Raw genomic sequence first — 23,048 nt, 5'->3', positions numbered from 1 at the left:
AAGAAGTGGGATAACATATTATTCCAAAGGAGAACTCTGGAGCCAGACTATCTGAATTTGATGCTAGGTTCCTTCTTTACTAATCTTTTTGTTCTTATTTCCTCAGTTATAAAATAAGAATAACAGTGCTTACTTGATAGGGTTGTTGTGAATTTAAATGTGATAATATCAAACCAAGAACTTAGAACTATGCTTACATCATATGATGCATGATATTTTTAAAAAATATGTACTTATCAATCTCCCTCCCTATTACTTACCTCTATCTAGGAAATGAAAATGAAATCTTGTTTTCTTTAAGAAATACTATTTTCTAAGTCAGCAACACAATTGAATGCCCAAATATTTGATTCATCCTGAATTAAATTTTCAGATACTTTATTCCAGGTATGTAAGCATGAATTCATAATAATGACAAAAAAAGTGATCCATTCTTGCACATTAATAGCTCATAAGCACACATTTGACTGAGAAACTGTTCCCTTCTTTGCTTTAAAAATAAGTAAATAGGGAGGTATATAGATAAATTGGAGAGATGAATAGATAGATTTAAAAAATGGCAACAAACATTAATTTGAATGGGGTTTCTGTCAGTGTCAAAAGAAAATTTTTTGACTATTCTAATTATAAATTCCTCAAAAGAAGAATTTCCAGTGCTAAGAAGAGTGCCTGTTATATAGTGTGTGGTTGGTAAGTTGGCGCTGAAATGCCATAAACTGAAATAAGTTTTTATGTAAATATTTGAGAATATATTCCAAGTCCTAATATTATATTCCATTAGAAATGGTTTTGTTCATCTTTGATGGGTACTTGTGACATATTGATAGATGTCTCCCTTAAGATTCTTAGTCATTTTATTAATTTGTCGATCAAACTTATTTGAGATGCTAATACATCTAGCTATTAGGCTATATTTGCCAGCTTCCCTTGTAGTTAGGTGTGGTCACGTGATTAAGTTCTACTCGGTAAGATCTAAATGAAAGTATGCTGCAGGACTACTTAGAAGCCTCCTTTAAAAGGAGGTTGTGATATTTTCTCCCTTTTTTCTTTCTGCTTCTTGGAAAACAGAATTCAGGCAACTACTCCAGCTCTTGAGGCAAGGCACTATAAATAATAAAGGAATAAGACAGGGGAAGCAAGACATTGCAGAGCTACTATAGTATACTTGGACTGCTTACCTAGGTGCTCTTTATAACTTGAATAAGACCTATGCATCTATCTCCTTCAGGCCACTGTTGTTTTTATTTTTATCTATTTTTTATGTTTATTTTTTAGGCTACTGTTAATTTTACATTTTTATTATATCTAGTCAAATCCAATTCCAAATAGTGAATGCCATCCAGTAATTTAATATGCATTTGAAGACCTACTGTGTACAAAGCACTGTACTGGGTACCATGTAAGATACAAAGTTGCTTAAGATAGGATCTCTGCCCTTGGAGATCTTAAAATTTAATGACGAATATAAGCATATATACACACATAGTTACAATATAATGCAGCTTATGGTAGTTGCACATATGGCTAAAATCTTTTGTTTGCCCTAGATAATCCTGGGTAAGTGCTTGCCTGTAAATACTTGGGAAATGGACTAAGAGTGATACAGCAGGTAAGAAGCATACAGGATATTCAGATCCTAGTAAAGATAGGATTCAGTCTCTCACAATATGGTTTTCCCCCCTCTGAACCATCTCAGTGTCGATTACAGATAGTGTGATAGGAAGGTAGGGTTCTGAAGACAAATGTGTATGAAATTATATTTCACACTTGGCTCTAGCCTAGATTGAAATTCAGAGTTAGTAAGGCTACTTCCATTTCAAATAAAATTTAGGGGGCACTTGGGTGACTCAGTCAGTTAAGCATCTGCCTTCAGCTCAGGTGATGATCCCAGAGCCCTGGGAAGGAGCCCCCCATCTGCCCCTCCCCCTGGCTTGTGGTCTTTCTCTCTGGCTCTCAGACAAAAGTCAATAAATAAAACTCTTTAAAATAAAACTTAGTTTAGCATTCATTTGGAGGTTTGGTATTGTATCTGTGTCATGATAGGGTGAGGGCCTGGCTTACGTATTCTATATGAAATTACGCTTACATTTGGCTGTAGCTCAGCACAGGTAATAATATGAAAGGACTGAAAGGAAAATGATAAAGGTATATCAATTACATTGAAAAGTTGCTCATCAGTTTTCAGAGATGTAAATAATCAATTAAACTTCAGAATATGCTTCTCCTAATAAAAGATGACTTGTGGATTCATGCCAAAACAAAATGTGTAAGTGATACAGTATGTTGCCTACTTTGATTTAAAAGTCCCATTTAGGAATGTCGTTAAAGAAATACAAATGGATATATTTTTCTGGATCTATCCCAGGACCATGAATATGAGCATATTAATATGTGCAAGAACAGATCCCTCATTTTGCCATCATTAGGAATACATACCTGGAATAAATCACTTGAAAATTTACTTCAGGATGGATCAAATATTTGGCTGCTCAGACGTATCGCTGACTGAGAAAATACTGTTTCTTAGAGAAAACCAGATTTTGTTTTCATAGCCCGTCAGTGAAATTTAGATTTAAAGAAAAGGGAGGGGAACTATTTCAAGCTATATTATCGTTGCCTGAGCCCAACGTGTAGATTTTATTTTTACTGTTTGTAACGCCTTCCACAGTTTCGTTGTTTGACTTTGAAGTACTGTCCCCAACCTTTCCGTGTGCCTGACAGGCAAAGTCTTCACGTCCAGGAATGTCTCCCAAAAAGAGCTCAGTGGGTGTTAATAATTAAGAGTTTGTGTTGTGGGCCTTGCGGTAGAGTCACACTGCCAAAGAAATACTACTTGCAAAGGCAGCCCTGGTGATGAAGTGGAAAAATATGGGCTTTGAAGTAAAAACAAAACAAAACAAAACAAAACAAAACAAAACAAAACAAAAACAAACATACAAAAACCCTAGGACCTGGCTCAGTCTATCCTTGGTGACTGTACCATCTGATGTAGGATCCTGAACTCCTCTTGAGTCTAACCTTACTAAGTTGTGGGGAAATATCATGCAGAGGTTAAAATGATGGATGTTGAAATCCAACAGACTGGATTTTGATCCTCAGTGGCTGTACAGTCTGTGGCAAATTAAACTCTCTCAGCCAAATTCTTTAAGTGTGAAGTGGGTATAACAATAGTACTTGCTTCACTGAGTGATTTAATGCGTGAAAAGCATTTAGAACAGTACCTGTCACAGAGCAATTTTTAGGTTATTATTTTAAAAGGTTGATTTATTTATTTTAGGGAGAGAAAGAGCTCAAGCGTGGAGTGAAAGGGCAGAGAGAGAGGGAGAGAAAGTCTCAAGCAGAGTCTGAGCTGAGCGTGGAACCTGATGCAGGGCCTGGTCTCAAGACCCTGATATCACGACCTGAGCCGAAACCAAGAATGCGACGCTCAGCCCCGACTAGGCCACCCATGGGCCCCTGCATATTTTTATATCTAAACTTCTTCCTTATTATTTCTATTGCAGTCTATATAATGGAGGAAATCATGTGTACCTTACATGATTAAAGAGGATTAGGTCAAAAAAACACACATAAATGACACATACTGGTGAGAGCAAGCTGCTCAGTATGTGTCAACTACAATCTGTAAAATTCTTTGCAGTTATTTTACGAAGAGTAACTGAGATAATACATTTAAAGCCCAACATAGAGAACAGAAAGGAATAGATGCTCAATAAATGTGAATGCAAACATGGAAATACTTTCTTTTTTTTCACAGAATTAACTATGGAAAGATACCCCTCCCCCCCCAAAAAAATACACAAGAAATGGATTCCCACTTGTTAGGAATATTCTCTGTGGTTTCGGTGTAACGACATTTTAAGAACAAGTCAGGCTTTGTTCATGCTGATATTAGAGAAAACCACCCTGATGCCATTCAAATATCTAAAAGAATTATCTGCCCACTAAAGAGTGCAACTGATGACCCCCAACCCCCATCCCTACCCCCACCCCCGCTCATGATTCTTCCTAATTCTCCTTCATTGTTTGACGTCAGTGAGGAGCTTCAGGAGACTTCCCTCTATATCTTCCTTTCCATGAAAGCCTAGCTCTCTTTGGGATACCCATCTTCCCTGAGAAACTGCTGGTGCTGTTTGCCTCCAAAAGAGCCCTGCTTTCCACTTTGGATTTGTAGCAACCCAAATCCCATCATTCCCTGGTGTCCCACCAGTCCTCTCAGGATATAATCACTATCTACCCATGCAACGAATACCTCACCTGGTTTCTGCAAGCATTTAACAGGGAAAACCACACTGGGGGCAGAACACTGGGTTATAAGCCCTGGGGGTCAGATGAAGGGGGTGCTGGAAGAGTTCCAGACAATCTGTTTATTTTTATTTTTTTTTTCTATGTGAGAAGCGTGTACCTCCCAGTACCACAGTATAGATGCTGCTGCCAAAACTATTCATGCACTCCCCTCATGGCCCAGGCTGAGAGTCATACTCCTCCATTTGCAGTGATTATCAACATTCTTTACACCAAACTGCCCTCAGAGCAAGGGACTTGGCAGGGTGCAGCAGCAATGTCAGCAACTTCTCAGCTTTTGGATTTCTGTTTCAGAAATGGAGGTTTTCAGAGCCCATGGATATTTTGCTCCACATCTGCTTCCCTCTGCAGGGGGTGGGAGGTAGACTGGATGGGAGTGGGGCTGGGTGTCTGTGGTGATTGTTTCCATTGTTTGTCTCAGGCTCCCACAGAGGCAGCAGAGTCTAATGGAAAGAGCATTGGCTTTGGAGTTAGTCAGATCTGCGTTCACATCTCAGCTATGCCCTTATTTGCATGTATTTGGGCAAATCATTCACATCTTTCCGAGACCCATTTTAGTCATCTATAAAATGGGTTTCGTGATTACAGAACTTGCAGTGTTGGTGTAAGGATTAAATTACATAATTATGGGAAGCCTTTCAACAGATGTTATTTTTCCCTTCAATTGTTGCTTAACCATCATGAGATAGAAACATATGATTCTCTTGGCTACCATGTGTGGGGTGTCCTTGCTACTGTGAGTGCCCAAAAGCTTGTTTCTGTCTAAAAGCTGTAAGCGAAATAGGTACCTGGTCATTATCCCAATTATCCTTATTTCTATAGGTCACACCAAGCTTGGTGACCACAGAGTATAGGGAACTGACACAGTGGTTTTCAACTCCAAGTTCTCTCCTCCTAACTCTCCATCCCCTGCCATCTTCCCATCACTAGTGAAGTCGATGATTTCTGGCTACTATTGCTGGTGGAGTCTTCATTCCACCCTCCCCCGGCTACTGCATTCTGTAGCAGCTGTTGCTGCTGTCAGAGCCTGTCAGAAATGACCAGCTCTGATGCCTCAGGTGCTACGGCTGTCAGCTTTGCTGATGGCATTTGTCATCATGACTTCACTTCTTGCTGCTGCCTTTATCGTGATGACTCCTGGTATTTCCACCACCTGGATCTTCTCTGCCAGGGAAACCTCTCTCCTCATGGTAATTACAGAGCTAGCCAACTCTAGGTTTTAGGGCTCTGCTGAGGAGTTTCCAAAGGCTGAGTGGGTACATATTGTATGAGAGACACCTCTCAGGATTGTATGTGAACATATTCAGTGTCCCTGAATGAGTCCATTTCCAAGAATTGGACATGAGCCCCTCAAATCGATTCTGTCTACCCAAAAACCTTATTCATGGTGTCCAAGGGATTATTTTAGCCTCCAAATATCTTCTCTCTGACCCCCAGGTGTAACGAACCCACCATGGGCAGGAGGAAATAAATAGCAGAGGCCTCATCTATGTAGCAATCTATCCTGAACAGGTAGTGTACTGTTTGTACTGTATCCTTCAATTTTAATTATATATAATTATATAGCTGCCCGAGGCCCTAGAATGGGGTACCATTGCAAACAAAAGCACAAATAGAAGAAAGATATCTTGAGCGATAGTGGAGAGTCCACAGGCAGGTAAATGCAGCCTCAAGTCATGGAAGCTTCAAATGCCTTGCATGGGTTTTCAAATCTGGAAGAAATTAGGGTACACACATCTAAGTGATAGCAATTAGTAACAGAAATAGTAGGAGCCTAAGACCTGTACTTGCTGATCTCTTTGTGGGAAAGGAGTAAAGACGTTTTGAAGGATTGGACTTCAAACAACCATACAAAGAGAACTTCTCATTCTCTTTATTGAGTATACTAAGTGTATTGAGTATATTAATATTGCTACTGAGGAGGGCCAGACTAGTATGGCCAACTAGAGACAGGACATATAGAAAAGAAGGAAATAAGAGAATTCATACTAAGAGACACCATATCAACCACCCAGGTCCCAGCTAGTGTAGTTATAAAGTCTATAATAGAAACCATGACTCTTCTGAGAATATAGCAAGAGCACGATGACAATGAAACTCTCCTAGATCCAGAATTAGAACGTTCCATCGCCCCAGGCTTGGAGCCTCACCAAGTGCTAGTGAAGACTGATCTATAGACACGCCAAATGTGTGCCTATCTGTGATTTATAATTTATTGCGATTGTTTATGCTGAAGTTAAATGTTAGTGAACTGTATAGTACTCACTCTGTAGCAAGGATTCAAGTCATTTGAATTAATCTTTTTGTTTTTGTTACACATGTTCAAGCTAAAAGAACCCCTTTAGGGATTGTTAGAGAGAGATACTTGATCCCATTTGAACTTTGCCTCTATATTCAGTCTCTATATTCATGCTCAAAAAAAGGATTAACATTGACTTTATCATTTGAAATGCTAGTTTACCACCAACTTCATTTTACTTCATGCTCTGAAAACTCTGGAGTAAATGCTGATGACTGAGCTGCTCATTGGAGTAAATATTTATATTTATGCAACCTACTTATTTCTCTGCACTACTGAGACTTAATTATGTTAGTGCTCTTTTTAGTTATAATAGATTTTAAAATAGAGTTTAATTTATTTACCTACTTTATATGCATTATACTATTATGTGGTTAAAGGAAAGTACATCCATCCTTTAATCTGAAGTAGAGAAGGAACAAATTTTCATATATTTTTGGGTCAAGAGACTTTACCCTGTTGCTGTAGCCTCAAGATAATACCTATCTCTCTAAGCTAAGTTGCTTGCTAACGTGTATAAAGTCAATTAGCTTACAAATGCTACATTTGGTCTTAGCCAAAGGCATGAGAAATGATATGCAGAAAGAGCTGACTAAAGGCACATTGATTCTGACAGCGTATTACAAAATAAAATTTTGCTCTTGATTTTAAGAGCCACTGCTTCTTAAATTACTCAGATATTAAGTGAAAGGAATGCCCCAACTTTCTTTATATTCTCAGCTCAGTGGATAGTTTTTTTTTTGCCCATCCCATTTTAAAATCAATCATGTAAAGATAGAAGTAAAGATAAAACTTCACACATCTCACTTACAGCAAAAAGCATACGGCCTGCTTACCTCTACCCCTTCTTCATAAATTGAGGGAAGTCACTCTCTATATGCATCTATTGTTGGCATCCTGCCATTCCTAATATTGAATAGATTACTCATGGGGCATGTCCTCTTTTCTCTCCTTTCCAATCAGTGTCTGATTGGCTTCCCGGTAAACCTTATTCTTAAATGTGTATAGCTAAAACAAGGGCCGGCAATTTCCCTCTTCTAGCTAAATTTTATTTAAAAAAGCTTTCCCTTTTTTACTGACCACTAGGCAAAGAAGTACTTTTCTGACTAAGTAAAGATCTCTTCTCGTTTATTTGCAATGTATTTGTGATTCGGCCATTCCTGCTTGTACCACATTGTCTGATGTCACCTATAACATGTTAGAGGCAAGTTAGGTTCAGTTTTTTTCTTGAGTTTTGTGAGGACCTGGAGAGATTGTTGTTGTGTACCAGTGAGTGAAACAGCCATTCTCTGATTTACCTGGAATTAAGAGCAAGCATGTAAGAATGTTCTTACTCCTTTGTAGGATACCAAGATGGAGGGTTCTGTTTCTCACTTATCACTAGTCAAAAAGAATTACAATTCTCAGGAGCAAATTGAAAAGTTAGGAGGAAAAAATATTTCCAAGAGTGCAAGTTCTCCAGGTGCTGAAGGGATTGAACACATCGGATCTGATGGATGTATCAACATTGACATTTGTGAAAATGTGCATGGAGAAATATGCATTGATTTTAAAGTGCATGCCACAAAAGCCTAAAAAATAATGCATCGTTTCCATCTTCTAACTCAGATGGAAAAACATGTGTTTTGCTCACAGTTTCGTCTAAGGGAAATGTGAACTCGCAGCCAATTGCATTCACATGCAGGCCCATTTTCCGAGATTGCTTTCAAATGTAAGCATAACATATGTTGTTCTGTCAGAAAAAAAAAATAATAAAGCGAACTTTTATAATGTAAATTCCTAGTATACAGGATTATGGGAAAGGGTAGTATTATTTACAACAAGGCATAGTTTTTCCTCTAGGTGGATTCGTAGAGATGGGGGAAGGGGGAAGTGATTCTTTAACCCTTGCATATTTTACATTACCCCATGGTGCCTGCGTATGTGTCAGAATGTCCTTCCTCTCTTTTGGTGTAGAGAGTCAAACTCAATAACCACATTAGGAAGAATAACAGGCCAATGGCACATGTGTTGACAGATGTTTCTTACCCAGTGGAAAGGAGATAGAGGAAATTAGATGATGAATTTTAAGGACTGAAGCATATATTGTAGTTTTTCTAAATCTTCAAGTATTGTGTTCTTCCTGAGGTCATCAACTATGTGCTGGCTGCCTTTGGTGACGCTGAAAAGTCCCTAGGGTCTAAATGAATGAGCTCTGGAATTGCTCCCGTGATGAACTGTTAACCAATTTGTCTCAACTGGCACTTGAATACAAAATTAAAAACGAAGGTCTTCTGGACTGTGCTATGGCTTATGGAAGAGCACTGAATGATTTATTCTCACTCATTTTCTCCACTTTCCATGCTAAAATATTTTTACATGGTCAATAAATTATGAGGGCTGACATTAACAAGATGAACTGTAGATGAAAATATGTGAACCTGAATATTTATAAGAATGTGGAATTGATATTTTACTTTTTCTCAGACCAGCTCTTGACCCACGGGACCTCCGTTAAGTAAGGGCATCTAACTTAATTCAGATTAATTTAGTAACAGGTCTTAGAGCCTGATGAATCATGGGTCATTAATAATGGAAAAGAAGGTACTGAAGTCCTCAGGACATTTTAATGAAAGAAGGTGACATGGTTGGAAAGAATCAGATGAAGCACGCTAATTCCCTTTTTGGAAAGCCTTTGGCATCAAACAGTGGAACTTGATGCTGGCCTGTGACCATACATGAGTTCTGACGTGCCAGTGATGTCTACTTATCATCCAAGGAGTCAGGTTGGCATTTGGCAGGGGTTGCTGAGGGCTGATTCTACATGCCCTCCCCATAGTGGCAGCATGATCTAAGAAAAAAAGGAAAGGAAGTTTAATTCAGGCCTAGTCATTTAGACTTTGGAGGGAAGCTAACGTGTTCTCCTTGGAGAAAGTTAAATGACCTACTCTTGAGGGAAAAAAAATGTTTTAAGAAACCAAAATACTGCAAAGGTATCAGTATGAGATGAGTGTTTTAGGCAGATGACAGATAATAGTACTCGCAGCTAACATTTTGAAATTTATAATGTGCTATGCTTTGTACTCTACTTATTTTATTTCTGTTAACTCTCAAAACTATACTATGAGATGGGCATATCTTAGACCCTTTCTGATTTTTTGGTTATGGACTCTGGCTTTTATAAGCAATAACAACAAATCTGTGTTAAACCTCTGTCAAACACAAGGCTCCATCCTAAGTCCTCAAGCAGGTAAGCAACTAAAAAAAAAAAAAAATCAGGAGAGAAAAATCATTGCTAAACACTTCCTACGATATTGATTCATACACGGATTTTGCATAAAAAGCTGAAAGCTCCATGTGTTTCTCAGTCCTGAAGGGAAAAACCTAATGTATTTCCTGGAATTCATTAGGATCTAAATATTGGCATTTTATTTTAGATGCCAACTTCCTGAGCTCAAAGGAGTTGACATGACCAGCACTCGGATGGGGTGTAGGAGATGCTTGTGACCTCATGAACACTGAAATGAGAGATGATGAAGCTTATTTTTAGCAGAGTATTTAGAGGGGCCTCATGAGCTAATTTTCACTTAGGGCTGCTCATGTAACAGTTGAAGATGTGCTAATAGGGCACACTGCCAAGGTCTATGATTGTTGTTATTTAGCACTTTATTTTAGGAGCTTTAAACATCATCCAGAAATATTTATTAAGTGCATGTATGTGCAGGGCAAGGCTGTCTAAGTGCTGGACAAGCTTTGTAGATCTGAGAAGGGATTAATTTCAGCCTTCAGCACATGATGAGGAGTGAGGGCCACTATTCTCTATGCCCGGCACAGAAGAGAGCATGATTTTTTTTAGTTATTTCCACAAAAGACATCAGAGTTTTCGAAAACTTGGAATGAAGCCTTTCCCACTCATGTGAGAGGTAACACTCTACATATTATATATTCCAACACTGAGAAATGAACACTAACCTAGGTGGTTTAATGAATGTAGTGAAAACCCCATTCTTTGCTCTAGAAAAGGTGTTTGGTGGGTTTTGTTTGGTGAGATTTGTTGGGTTGTATGAATAATTTTTCACCTTTCGTTTCTCTACTTCCTTGTGTGTTGTTGGATTTGCCACACTTAGGGAATTACCCTATATGGACAGATCCCATTTTTATTCTTTTGATCACAATGGGATAGAAATGCCAAAATATCAAAAGACAGACTGGTCAAATAATTTTATATGCCTTTATTTCTTTACCAAATTCAATGCTCTGCAATATCCATGTGAAATCCACGTTCCTCTACAGAATGTGGAAATCCTCACTCATCAGAATGATCTAGAGCCCAGAGTTAATCAAGTTTATTAATGTTGAGGACGGGAACAAAAGGTTTCTATCTTTGTAGTGAATAATGCTACAGTGAACACGGGAGTACAGATATCTCTTCAATATTTTGTTTTTATTTCCTTGGGATAAATACCCAGAAGTGGGATGGCTGGACCATGTCATAGTTCTATTTTTAATTTCTTGAGGATCCGACATGCTGTTTCCCATAGTGGCTGCATCAATTTACATTCCCAACAGTGCACAAGAGTTCTCTTTTTTGCACATCCTTGCCAATACTTATTTTTTCTTTTTAATAATAACCACCCTAACAGGTAGATATTTCATTATGGTTTTGATTTGCATTTCTCTAATGATTAGTGATGCTGAGCATCTTTTCATGTATCTGTTGGCCATTTGTGTATCTACTTCGGGAAAAGGTCTATTCAGTTTTTCTAGTCAATTTTTAATCAGATTGTGGGTGGGTTTTTTTATTTATTTTTTTTTGTTTTGTTTCTATGATTGAGTTGTATGAGTTCTTCACATATTTAGGATATTAACCTTGTATCGGATTATTAATTCAAATATTTTCTCCTATTCTATAGGTTGCTTTTCGTTTTGTTGATGATTTCCTTTGCTGTGGAGCAGCTTTTTAGTTGGATGTAGTACCACTTGTTTAACTTTTGGTTTTGTCGCCTTTGCTTTTCATATCATATCCAAAAGTTTATCACCAAAACCTGTGTCATGGAGCTTACCACTTTTGTTTTCTTCTAGCATCTTATGGTTTTAGGGTTTTATGTTCAACTCTTCACTCTCTTTTGAGTTGCTTTTTGTATAGGGTGTAAGACAATAGTCCAGTGTCATTTTTTTTTTTGCATGTGGCTGTCCAGTTTTCCTAACACAATTTATTTGTTTATTTTTAAAAAGATCTTATTTATTTATTTGAGAGCATGAGCAGGAGAGAGGAGGCAGAGGGATAGGGAGAAGCAGATTCCCCAGTGAGCAGGGAGCCTGACACAGGGCTCTATCCGAGGACCCTGAGATCATGACCTGAGCAGATGCCTAATAGGCTGAGCCACCCAGGTGCCCCTCCCAACACAATTTATTTAAGAAACTTTCTTAAATAACTTATCTTTCCCCACTGTCCATTCTCTTCTGTCATAAGTTAATTGACCATAATATATGTTGGGGTTTATTTATAGTCTTTCTATTCCATCCCACTGATGTATATGTCCGTTTTCCTACCAATACCATACTGCTTTATTTACTATAGTTTTGTAATACAGTCTAAAATCAGAAAGTGTTATGCTTCCAGCTTTGTTCTTCCAAGGATTAATTTGGCTATTCAAGGTCTTTTGTGATTCCATACACATTTCAGGAATTTTTAAATTTCTGTGAAAAAAGCCACTGGAATTTTGATAGGGATTGCATTGCATTGTGGTTGCTCTGGGTGGTTAGGGACATTTTAACAAGATCAGTTCTTCCAGTCCATGAGCACACAGTATTTTTCCATTTATTTGTATACTCAATTTCTTTTATAAATGTCATAGTTTTCAGTACACCGTGCACCTCCTTGGCTAAATTTGTTCCTAGGTATTTAATTCTTTTTGATGCAATTGTAAATGGTATTTTTAAATTCCCCCAGTAGTTTATCGTTAGCATATAGAAACACAACTGAGTTTTGTTTATTGGTTTTGTATCCTGCAATTTAACTGAACATGATATCTTTTTAAGATAAGGTAATTGGTAAGTAGATATTTTGAAATTTTAATTTTAACTGTTTTATTCAAATCTAGCACTTGATGTAGTCAAAGAATTCTAGGTTGAGAGTAATTTTTCTTCTGTTGTTTTATGATTTTGTTGTGTTGGTTTATTTATTTTTTTTTAGATTTTATTTATTTAATTGAAAGAGAGAGAGCACAAACAGGGGGAGGAGTAGAGAAAGAGAGGGAGAAACGGACTCTGCCCTGATGGAAGAGCCTGATGCGGGACTCCATCCTAGGACCCCAAGATCATGACCTGAGCCGACTGACTTAACTGACTGAACCACCCAGGCGCCCCTTGTTGTGTTGGTTCTTTTGGACCCGAATTGTATCTGGAAATATATTTTTAAAGGCCTTCTCCAATATATTCTGTATCTGTTGCTTCTGATGAGAATTCTGATGCCAGTCTCTTTCCATATTGTTTGTAGTTTTCTTTTGCTTATCTCTGGAAATTTTCAGGTTCTTTATTCTTGGTGCTCTGAATTTCACAAAATGAACATAAAGGAATGAGAAAGCAGTGGTTAGCTTCTAGGAGTTCTATGCCATGGGGGTATAGAAGGTTAAAGACACCATACACAGAATTTAAATCAGTACCTTTATCCAGGTCATGAGTCTCTCCAGAGTTCTGGGGGAAGATGGACTTGCTTTCTCATTGTCCATCTGTCTCTGTGTACTCTAGGCTATCACTTCACCTACTCTGCTTACTCAGATACCACTTCTCTATTTTCTGTTTTCCAAAAACTTTATTGGCAAGTTTCAGCTACCCGTGGCTTTTGTACCATTCTTCTATCCTTGTAGTATCATTCTGTTGTATTTTTTAAAAAAAATTACTTTATTGTTATTTGCTCAGGGTCTCAAAGACCATGGATATTAACATGTTACTACTGTATAGAATTGCTACAGAGGTCTCAAAGGGGCTTCATATTATCGGCCTATGCTAGTCACCTAGTAGTGGATACCTAGGGCACCATGTTGAGAAGCATTGTGAGGCAATGTTTGGGCTACATGATGGAGCAGAGAAAGGGAGGGGAGTGATACCTGTGCAAGGTAGAGCTGTCTCTATATGCATCACAATATAAATGAAAGTAGAACATGAAAATACATTTCTGCACAGGATGTATGTAAAAAGGAAACTTATAGCTGGAATGGATTGCAAAAATATCCAAGGACACAGAATCTCTAATTTAAAAATTTATACCTTTTTGTATTATCTCTATGTTATAGAAAAGGAAAATCTGAGTGAGCCATCAAAAATTCATAGGTAACTTGTAGCTTTAAGTAGTTCATTTCAGGTTAAAGAACATGGAGTTTTACAATTGGTAATTGTCCCCAGAATTTATATACACATTTAAAAAATAAATACAGGGACACCTGGGTGGCTCAGCGGTTGGGCGTCTGCCTTCTGGCTCGGGGCGTGATCCTGGGGTCCCGAAGTCGAGTCCCATGTCGGGCTCCCTGCAGGGAGCCACTTCTCTCTCTGCCTGTGTCTCTGCCTCTCTCTCTCTCTCTCTCTGTGTCTCTTATAATAAATAAAATATTTTTTCAAAAAAATAAAAATAAAAATACATACAGTTGACCCCTGAACAACGTGGATATGAACTACACGAGTTCACTTATGTGTGAATTCTTTTCAATACATACAATACTGTATTTTCTCTTATGATTTTCTTAACATTTCCTTTTCTCTAGCTCACTTTACTGTAAAGTATAATATATACTACATATAACATACAGAATATGTGTTAATTGGCAGCTTATGTTATTGGCAGTGTTTCCAGTCAACAGTAGCTTTTAGGCTTTTAGTAATTCACTTGTGGGGGAAACTCCCCCCCTGCCAAAAGTTATATGCAGATTTTCAACCATGTGGGCAGTTGAGGCCCCTAACTCCCATGTTTTTAAGAGTCAACTGTAGATTCAAGAAGGGTTTAGATGAATTTACGAATTGCGGGGATGCCTGGGTGGCTCAGTGGTTGAGCACCTGCCTTTCGTTCAGGGAGGGATCCTGGAATTTCTGGGATCAGATTGAGTCCCACGTTGGGGGGCCTGCTTCTCCCTCTGCCTGTGTCTCTGCTTCTCTCTCTGTGTCTCTCATGAATAAATAAATTAAATCTTTAAAAAAATTATGAATTGTGGATAAAGGAAATTATAGCAGTGAATGAAGGGAATTGGGGGATATTTATTTATTTATTTATTTACTGATTTATTTACTTCTAAGATAAAAGAACTTACCACTATTGAAATGGTATGTCAGTTTGATAAGAATGGGCTTAACCAGCATAGCACTTATTATATAATCGAAATCCAGAATTATTCAACTTCTCAATGCGTTTTATACCCAAGTAGAAAAACCACACAAGTTTCACAGCGATCTTGAGAAACTGTATGATGCCAGAATGAATATACCTGAAATACCTGAAATGAGTTAAAAGACCTGGATTTTATTATTGGATAAGCGGATAACTCCCTGAAAGCCTGAGCCAGTCATTTAGACTTCTAAGCAGGACTTCATCTTTAATGCCTGGTGGGATTACTATTCTTCTAAGACGCTGTTAGCCTCCAAGAAATCAGACATCCCACCTTCTTGCTCCACAGGATGCATACCTTCTAGATAAAAAGTCCTACGTCACTGAGCATAGACCAAAGTACTGCTAACATTTGCAAAAGTAACCAAATGCCCCAATATGCTTATTATGGTAACTTCTTTATTATCCATGTTAACAGACAGGAAAAAAAAATAGAGAATAATCTTTTTTAAGCAGATGGGCTTTAAAAAATATACTTGGCTTGAAATAGCATCACACTTAGTAGCATTTTTATGAGAATTTTCTTTCCAGGTTGTGTTTTACTCTGGCTAATATAAAAGTTGGTGGAGGTTTCCTGAGAACACAAAATTTCACATTTGGAAAAGGCAGCTTTAGAATGCACTTGATATGAAATGTTTTACATTTGCTGTTAATAATCCCCCGAGAGAATGAGCTGCAGCTGGATAAAATTAGTAATAACAATACCTATGCTTTATAGCAATTTGTGGTGGTTTTAAAGGATGTCTGCAATTCTTTGACACCCCTTCCATGAAGAGATGGAGTCCACGTCCCTTGCTAGGAACCCGGGGAGGACTTGGTAACTGCTTTAATGAACACAGTGCAGCGGAACTGATGCTGTGTGACTTTGGGATTTAGGTTAGAAACGGCTGTGCCTCTTCTGATAATTTTTCTTAGGATACTAACTAACTATTGGAGCTTAAGCTCCCACGTAGAAAGCCTGGCTATCCCAAGGCTGCCTTGTGGAGCATCTACATGGAGTGATGACATATGGAAAGAAAGAAACAGCCCCGTGGCCTCCACTCACCAGATGTTTGACTCATTCCAGCCCAGGCACTGTGAGTGAAGAGGCTTCAGAGGTGAGCGCAGCCCTGGTCACTGTCTGACTTCAACTCCAAGACAGACCCTGAGGAAAAATGGTCTAACTGGGTCTTATCAAAGCCCAAATTCATTATCAAAATAATTAGCAGTTATTGGTTGAAGTCATTATTTTTGTGTGTTTTTCTGCAGCACTAGGTAACTAGAACACAGTTTAAAAATCACTTTTACCTCCCAAACGTCCCTGGGCAGCCAAGGTTATAGTCCTGTCTCATAGACAAGGAAACTGAGAAGCAGAGCAATTAAATGGATAGGTGCACTAGTCTAGCCCAAGCTCCTCTTTCCACCAAGAAGGAAGTGAGGATCAGAGAGGTGAAATAGCATAAAAACCACACAGCCTGTCAGGGGAGGAGCTGAGATCCTTCTAGTCCCCTTTCCAAAAAATAGCTGTATGTAGGCGCCCTGCTCCCCACCAACGGGACTTGCTTTCCATTCAGGGAAACAGAAGTGGCCAGGATCCCTTCCACATTCAGTTTGTCTTGTCCTTGGATTCGTAGAAACAGTACAAAGCAGTTTGGCCTTTGGGCAACAGAAGAATTTCGTTTCACGTCAACATGCTGGCTGTGTGCTCAGAGTTCAGTTATTCAGTTCTCTGAACTACATCTTCATCATGCATAAAATGGGGATCAAAGTGCTTCCCCTCGAATGTTGTTAGGAAAACAAGATACAACGAGTATAAATTTCCTGGCACAACCTACGTACCCAATAGATGCAGCTCATAGAAAGTCTCTTATAATTTTTCATTATCATCACTATCATTTCAATTTTTTTTCCAGAGGATCTAAAATGATAAAAGTGATAATATCAGAGTATATACTAATAATAACAAACTATAGTTTAGCTCAGAGATTCCTCACAGTTATCCCATGACATAGGGTAATATTCACATTTTTAGATGAGGAAACAGGCATGGAGTAATGTGCCAGTATTAGTTAGGGTTTGAATCTTGGCAGACCAGGAGGGGAGGAAGGAGTGATCTCTTAGCATGGTGGTAAAATATGTGTCTCATTCCTGTGTGACCTCCCTGTAAGGCCCTTTAGGGAATACAGCTAAGTGTAGTATGCCCGTTAACAGCCAAGTTTTCCACCAAGGCAGCTCATTTCCCAGTCTTACTAGAAAGTAAATTAGATTCTATGTAATTGCATCTAATGTTAATGTTGCCTAAGAAAAGGCCTTTATGGGATGTCTGGGATTCATTGTCTAAAGTCATCAGTGTAATTTTTGTGTTCCAGATAAGGGCTTCTCACTTGAAACGTGCATGCGTCAATGATGCGATGAGATGTGTTTGCAAACTGAAGAACAAAATACCACCTTTAGGGACTATCTCAGGCTCAGGGTAAGCCCGATATGTCGGTTCAATTTGCACTATAATTTTCAGATTCATGATTTATGATTTTTTAGCAATTTGTCTTTATTGTAATGTCACAACTATCTAGTGCATGTGGGTTGTGTTACTTTTTTTGTTTTTAGATCACAGAAAGATTTGTTATTGGTCAACAGTTGGGTTGTTCTTTTTAGCACATAATGTAATACACACATTATTACACTTGTACACATTTCTAGCACAAAAATATCTTGTAAAGTTGCATGTTGTCACAAAGTGATTCTAATACTTTTGATCATTTCTCTTAGCAACTCACTAAATATTGCTCTCTGGGGAAAAGTCAGGGGAAATATGTCATATGTTAAAGCTCAAAGGCACATTTACCCACAAGTTCTTGATTTACTCAGAACTCTATAACAATAGCCGGCTTGTGCTCTATACTTTCTCTCCTGTGCTCCACAAACATCTTGAATCCCTTCCTTATTATTCCCTGCAGCTCATATAATAAATGAGAATGCATCGCCTAACTAACAGAGTGACATGTATGCTTTCATTCAGGAAAGGGAGCTGATGATTTAGCATGTTTGTGAATCAAGGCCAGCCTTTCGCTTTGATAGAAACAATTGGTGCTTACATGATATCATCTGAGAGTGCTTCAAGGTTAAGTGTCTAACTTTTTTCCCAATTTTGGAAACTGTGTCTAAAATTTTACTAATAGAGATGACTTCCTATTGTTTTGATAACACAAATACATAGAGATGAGGATAAAATAAATATACAGCCAAGCAAGCAAGAAAAGAAACCTAATTATGCTAGAATTAGGAGTGAACAGTAGCCATAATGATACTCATGTGAGCCCATGAAGCTGTGGATCAGCAGGATTTAGCACTTAGATAAGGAACCTAAAATCGACTCATGGAAAAAAAAAGCAGACTACACAAAGAAACTATGCATCAGAGGGTCGAGAAATAACACAAGAAGAATCTGCAGCCCAAGAACCTGAGAAGTCAGAACTACCCAAAAGACCCTATAAACTAAGTATAGTTAAAATGATTAAAGAAACAAAATAAGGAAATGGGGATTTTTATGAAATTACAAGGCACTATATAATAAGAACAAAATTATTTGGAAAAAAGACACTTTAGGAATTAAAAATAGTCACTGAAATTTAATAGCTAATGACCATTCTATGGGGAAAGTACTGTCATCATCCTGTTCATATAACAGATAAAGAAATTAAGGCTCAGAAGGCTAAATAATTCACCCAAGTACACCCAGCTTATAAATGGTGAAGTAGACTTGAACTCAAGTCTCTCTGACTTCAAAGTTTATGTTTTTACCTATTACATTATACTACCTAACAAAAGTATGACTTCTATAACTATTATAAGGATATGTGCTTATATATGATATATATGTATATGTATGCCAACACAGGATAATGCTAATAGTGATGAAATTGTAATAATCATTTGTGATTTTCTCTGATCCATAATTTTCTACATTAAACATCATAGTAGAGCAATAATAAACACACTCTACATCTTTCTTTTGGTAAATACATAAGATGATGCAAAGAAAAAAATGTGAACAAGATAAAATAAACCTCGATAAGGATAAGAAGCAGATTAGACTCTGCTAAAGAAAGACTGTGTAGTATGAAAAATAAGTCTAAGAAATTACCTAGAATGCAGCAGAAAGAAAAGTTACATATTCCATTCATTATTTTTAGTGGCTACCTTATATTTTTGACACAAATACCTGATTTTACATAATCTGAAGTTAAACCTTAGCCTCTCCCAAAACAAGTTCCAACTTTTGACTCTGATCCATCTTTTCATTTCAAATATAATTTTTGCTAATATTTTGTTTCCAATGTCTTTGTGCACTGTTATTATAGTTCTTAATTAAGCACTCTACAGTGCTTGTGTAGAGTCACTCACTGCTTTCTATTTATATCTTGAGTTTCCATCTTTTTAAAGTACACTGATTGTTATTTCATAGCAGTGTAACAGATCACTATAAACTTAGTTATTTAAAACAACATATCTCTGTTATCTGTTTCAGTAGATTAGGAATCCAAATATAGGTCAAAGCTTGGGCCTCCATTCAGTTTCTCACAAGTTTGAAATCAGGGCTGCACTATTTTCTGCAGGCTCTATGAAAGAATCTGCTTCTAAGGTCATTCACTATATTAGTAAGAATCCAGTTCTTTTGGTTATAGGTCTTAGATTCCAATTCCATTGGTAGATGTTGATGGGGGTCACCCTCAGCACCTTGAAGCTGTCTACCATCGCTTGCCATGTGGCCTTCTCTACATACTTTCACATACTTTGACTCTGTCTGACTTCCACCATCTCTGGCCGCTAGGCCCAGATTTAAACTACTCATGTGATAATCACCCTATTTTAAGATGAACTGATTTTGAAAGGTCACTGTATCAGCAAAATCTTTTCACAGCAGTACCTAGATTATTATTTGATTGAATAACTATGTTTACACAGAAGGTATGTTTACAACAGGGGTGAGTGTCAGGGGACCATCTTTACAATTCTGCTTTCCATGGACTTTTAAAGGTTTTTTAAAGGAGAAATTATAAATAGTAAAATCTGTAATATTTTTTGTCTTAAAGACTTCATATAACTTCACTTCTTCCTTAAATACTTTATATAACATAACTTCTTACTTTGTTGTTGTTTAGCTGGATATAGAGTTCTGTGTTGGCAGTGATTTTCTGTCAGGTGGAAAATATTATTCTATTGACTTCTGATTTCTGTGGTTGCCTGTAAGTCTGCTGTCAGTTGAATTTTCAGTATTTATAGCCAAACTTTAGTAGTTTTTTCTCCTTTAAATTTAGTTTTAGTTTTTGATATCCTGCAACTTATCTAAGGTCTATCTAGTGTGGGTTTAATTTTATTTATTTTGCTTCTTATATTTTCCTGAGTCTAAGGATTCACATCATTTTGGAAAATTCTTAGCCATTGTCTGTGTGAAAATTCTATCTCTTTCCTTATTTCCTTCTGAAACATCTACTAAACTTAGGTTGTAGCTTCTTACTCTACCCTCCATGTCTCCTTAATCTGCTGTTAAATTTTCCATCTCTTTAACTCAGTAGAGTGGATTCTGGATAAATTTATAGGTCCATGTTAATTCTCCCTTTTCAGCTGTGTTTAATTTGTATGTAATTCATCCATTGATTTGTTAATTTTAATGATGCTGTCTTTAATTTCTGGTCATTCTCTTTGATTCTTTTTAAAATCTTCCTGGTATTTTTTTTTTTCAGTTTCTCTTGAAAAAGAGTAAAGATGTTGTCACTTCTTTACTTTATATGCTAATTTTATTAAAAACATATGAATTCACTATTATTTGGCAACTAATATAGAAATAATTGTTTTAGGCAAGAATCATTAGTAGATTCTGAAATTAGTGAGTCAAAGTTTGACAAAAAATTGAATATTTACATAGTTTCAAAATATCTTTCACATGAGATGCATTAATTATAAGGTAGAAATAGTAATTTTATAGTGAAGAAACCCGGCCACATTACTTAGCACTTAAAGTTAACCTCCCTAATAGTAGAGAAAATAGATATCATTTGCCTATTTGCATTGATATGATGCAATGAAAAGGCTACAATATTGCCCCTGTGGTCTACCTGCCAAAAACACCTAACCGGAATCTATTCATAAGGCTTTGTTCCCCATCAATTGTAATTTCCCTTTTGAGAGCTATGAGTTCTATTAATCTTTAATGATGTAATATATATTACCTACTTATTCAGAGCACAGGACTTGGAGTTTCATGGACCTGATTTTCAGATCTTGAGTCATCATTCACCTTAAAGATACAAAGAGTCAAAGCTGAAATGGCTGGGAAAGAGGATTATTCTGGAGATAGTTGTTGGTATGTTTTGGAATTCCACCTCTAGAGGGTATAAAGGGTGCTTTCTCCTCCCTATTAATCTAAATAAGAAAGAGGGCTTCAGGGGAATTATTTGGTGGGTTTGATCTAATATTCTGCAGACTGGAGACATAAGGATGGCAAGAGAAACTGGAGATAGATTGGCCCAATACAGTAGAGCAGAGTGAAAGAGGACTACCTTGAGAACAAAAAGCTCTTCCACCAACAGCATGACAGGACAAGATTGGATAAGTTTTTCTTGTAGATCAGATATGGGCCACAAGGGAGAGAGGCAATATGAAGCTACTTTGAATTTTACCCTCCACCCAGAAGAAACTGCATGGATGGAGGTGTGAGCCCAATGAAGAGAAGACTGTTACATGCTTCAGGGGCTGAGAGAAAAATTTTAAGCAGCCAGCAAGCAACAAGTAAGCATCGAGGAAGTTGCAATTGGAGAGATCCAGTGGGGTATCACTGAAGAACACACAGAAACATCCCATTAGAGGAAGAATCAGCTTTGGAACACTGCCACACTCAGAGGGTTTCATCACAGATTATATCCATGCCAATGAAGTAAGATCTTTACTGTCACTTACCTGCTCTCCTTACTCTCCACCTTCAACCCTGATGGACCCAGAGAAGGCCTAAAAATAGTGAAGGGAGGAGAAAAATAAGGTAAAGTGAAAAGCCACGAGTTCTCTCCCACCATTCTAGACTTCCAGGCTTAGAGCAATAGCAAGCCAGAGTAGCAGAGTAGGATAAAGTCTGGTTGTAGTAATAAGAATAAGGAGCAGTGACTATGACATTTTTAGGCCTGTGATGAGACTCTGATTATACGTTAAAATGACTTGCATTATCTGAGTATACTGGAAAGGTTTTATTGTTGCAGTCAGGAGGATACAGCCCAAGAATAAGTTTAAAGAGACAGTAGTGAACAAGAATAACTCATTTTGTTTGATTTGTTGTTGTTGTTTTTGCTCATATCCTATTGAATTTGGCCCATTCAGTATTTAGATTTCATCTACAACTTGTCCCAAGTTATGTGGTAATTAGCAGAACTGAAACAAACTCGGGTACTGTTTACCCTCTATGATAATGACTTTCTTTGAATAAAAAGAGAGTGCATGAGAGAGAAAGAGAATATTTGGTATTTATTTGCATAATTAGAAAGCTCAGTAACATCTCTGGATAATTTTTGGTCCAAAGGATAAGCACATGCAAATGCTAGATCCACAGAATTTTCTCTCCAAGAAGGACAAGCCAAGTCGTGGCTGGCTTGGGTATGGAATTCCCCCAGACATGAGGCCAAAATTTTGAGAGGCCTGGATTTCCCCGGGGAGCCAATACTCACGGAGAGAGCAGATGGTTTCCAAAGTAAAACCTAGAGAGAGAGTTCCCCAAAGGGGACCGGATCTTAGGTTTTTGGCAGAGATGAGGTTGTTTCACTGGTAGAGTGAAAACATCCCACCTCCCCAATTCCACTTCTCTCCATACACACACTTGTGGAACATTTTCTCCACAATGACAACACACAGAATGGTGTTCACCGCTAAAGGATGATCATATCTTCCTGTTGAGCGCAGTGGGCTTTTCAAACAGATTATGAGGAGCCTGTGTTTTGTCGATAAACTTCTAGTAAGACCCAGAGGGAAACCAGAACACAGACTTGGGATTTGAGGCTGTAGCCTGGCTAGTGACAGGAACCAGGCCTGGGCCGCCCTTCACTGTGGAGGGGCTGGCAGGGAAGGGGG

This window comes from Nyctereutes procyonoides, unplaced genomic scaffold (genome assembly GCF_905146905.1).
Source record: "Nyctereutes procyonoides isolate TBG_1078 unplaced genomic scaffold, NYPRO_anot_genome, whole genome shotgun sequence".
NCBI classification, from domain to species: Eukaryota; Metazoa; Chordata; class Mammalia; order Carnivora; family Canidae; genus Nyctereutes; species Nyctereutes procyonoides.
This window is presented reverse-complemented; position numbering follows the sequence as displayed.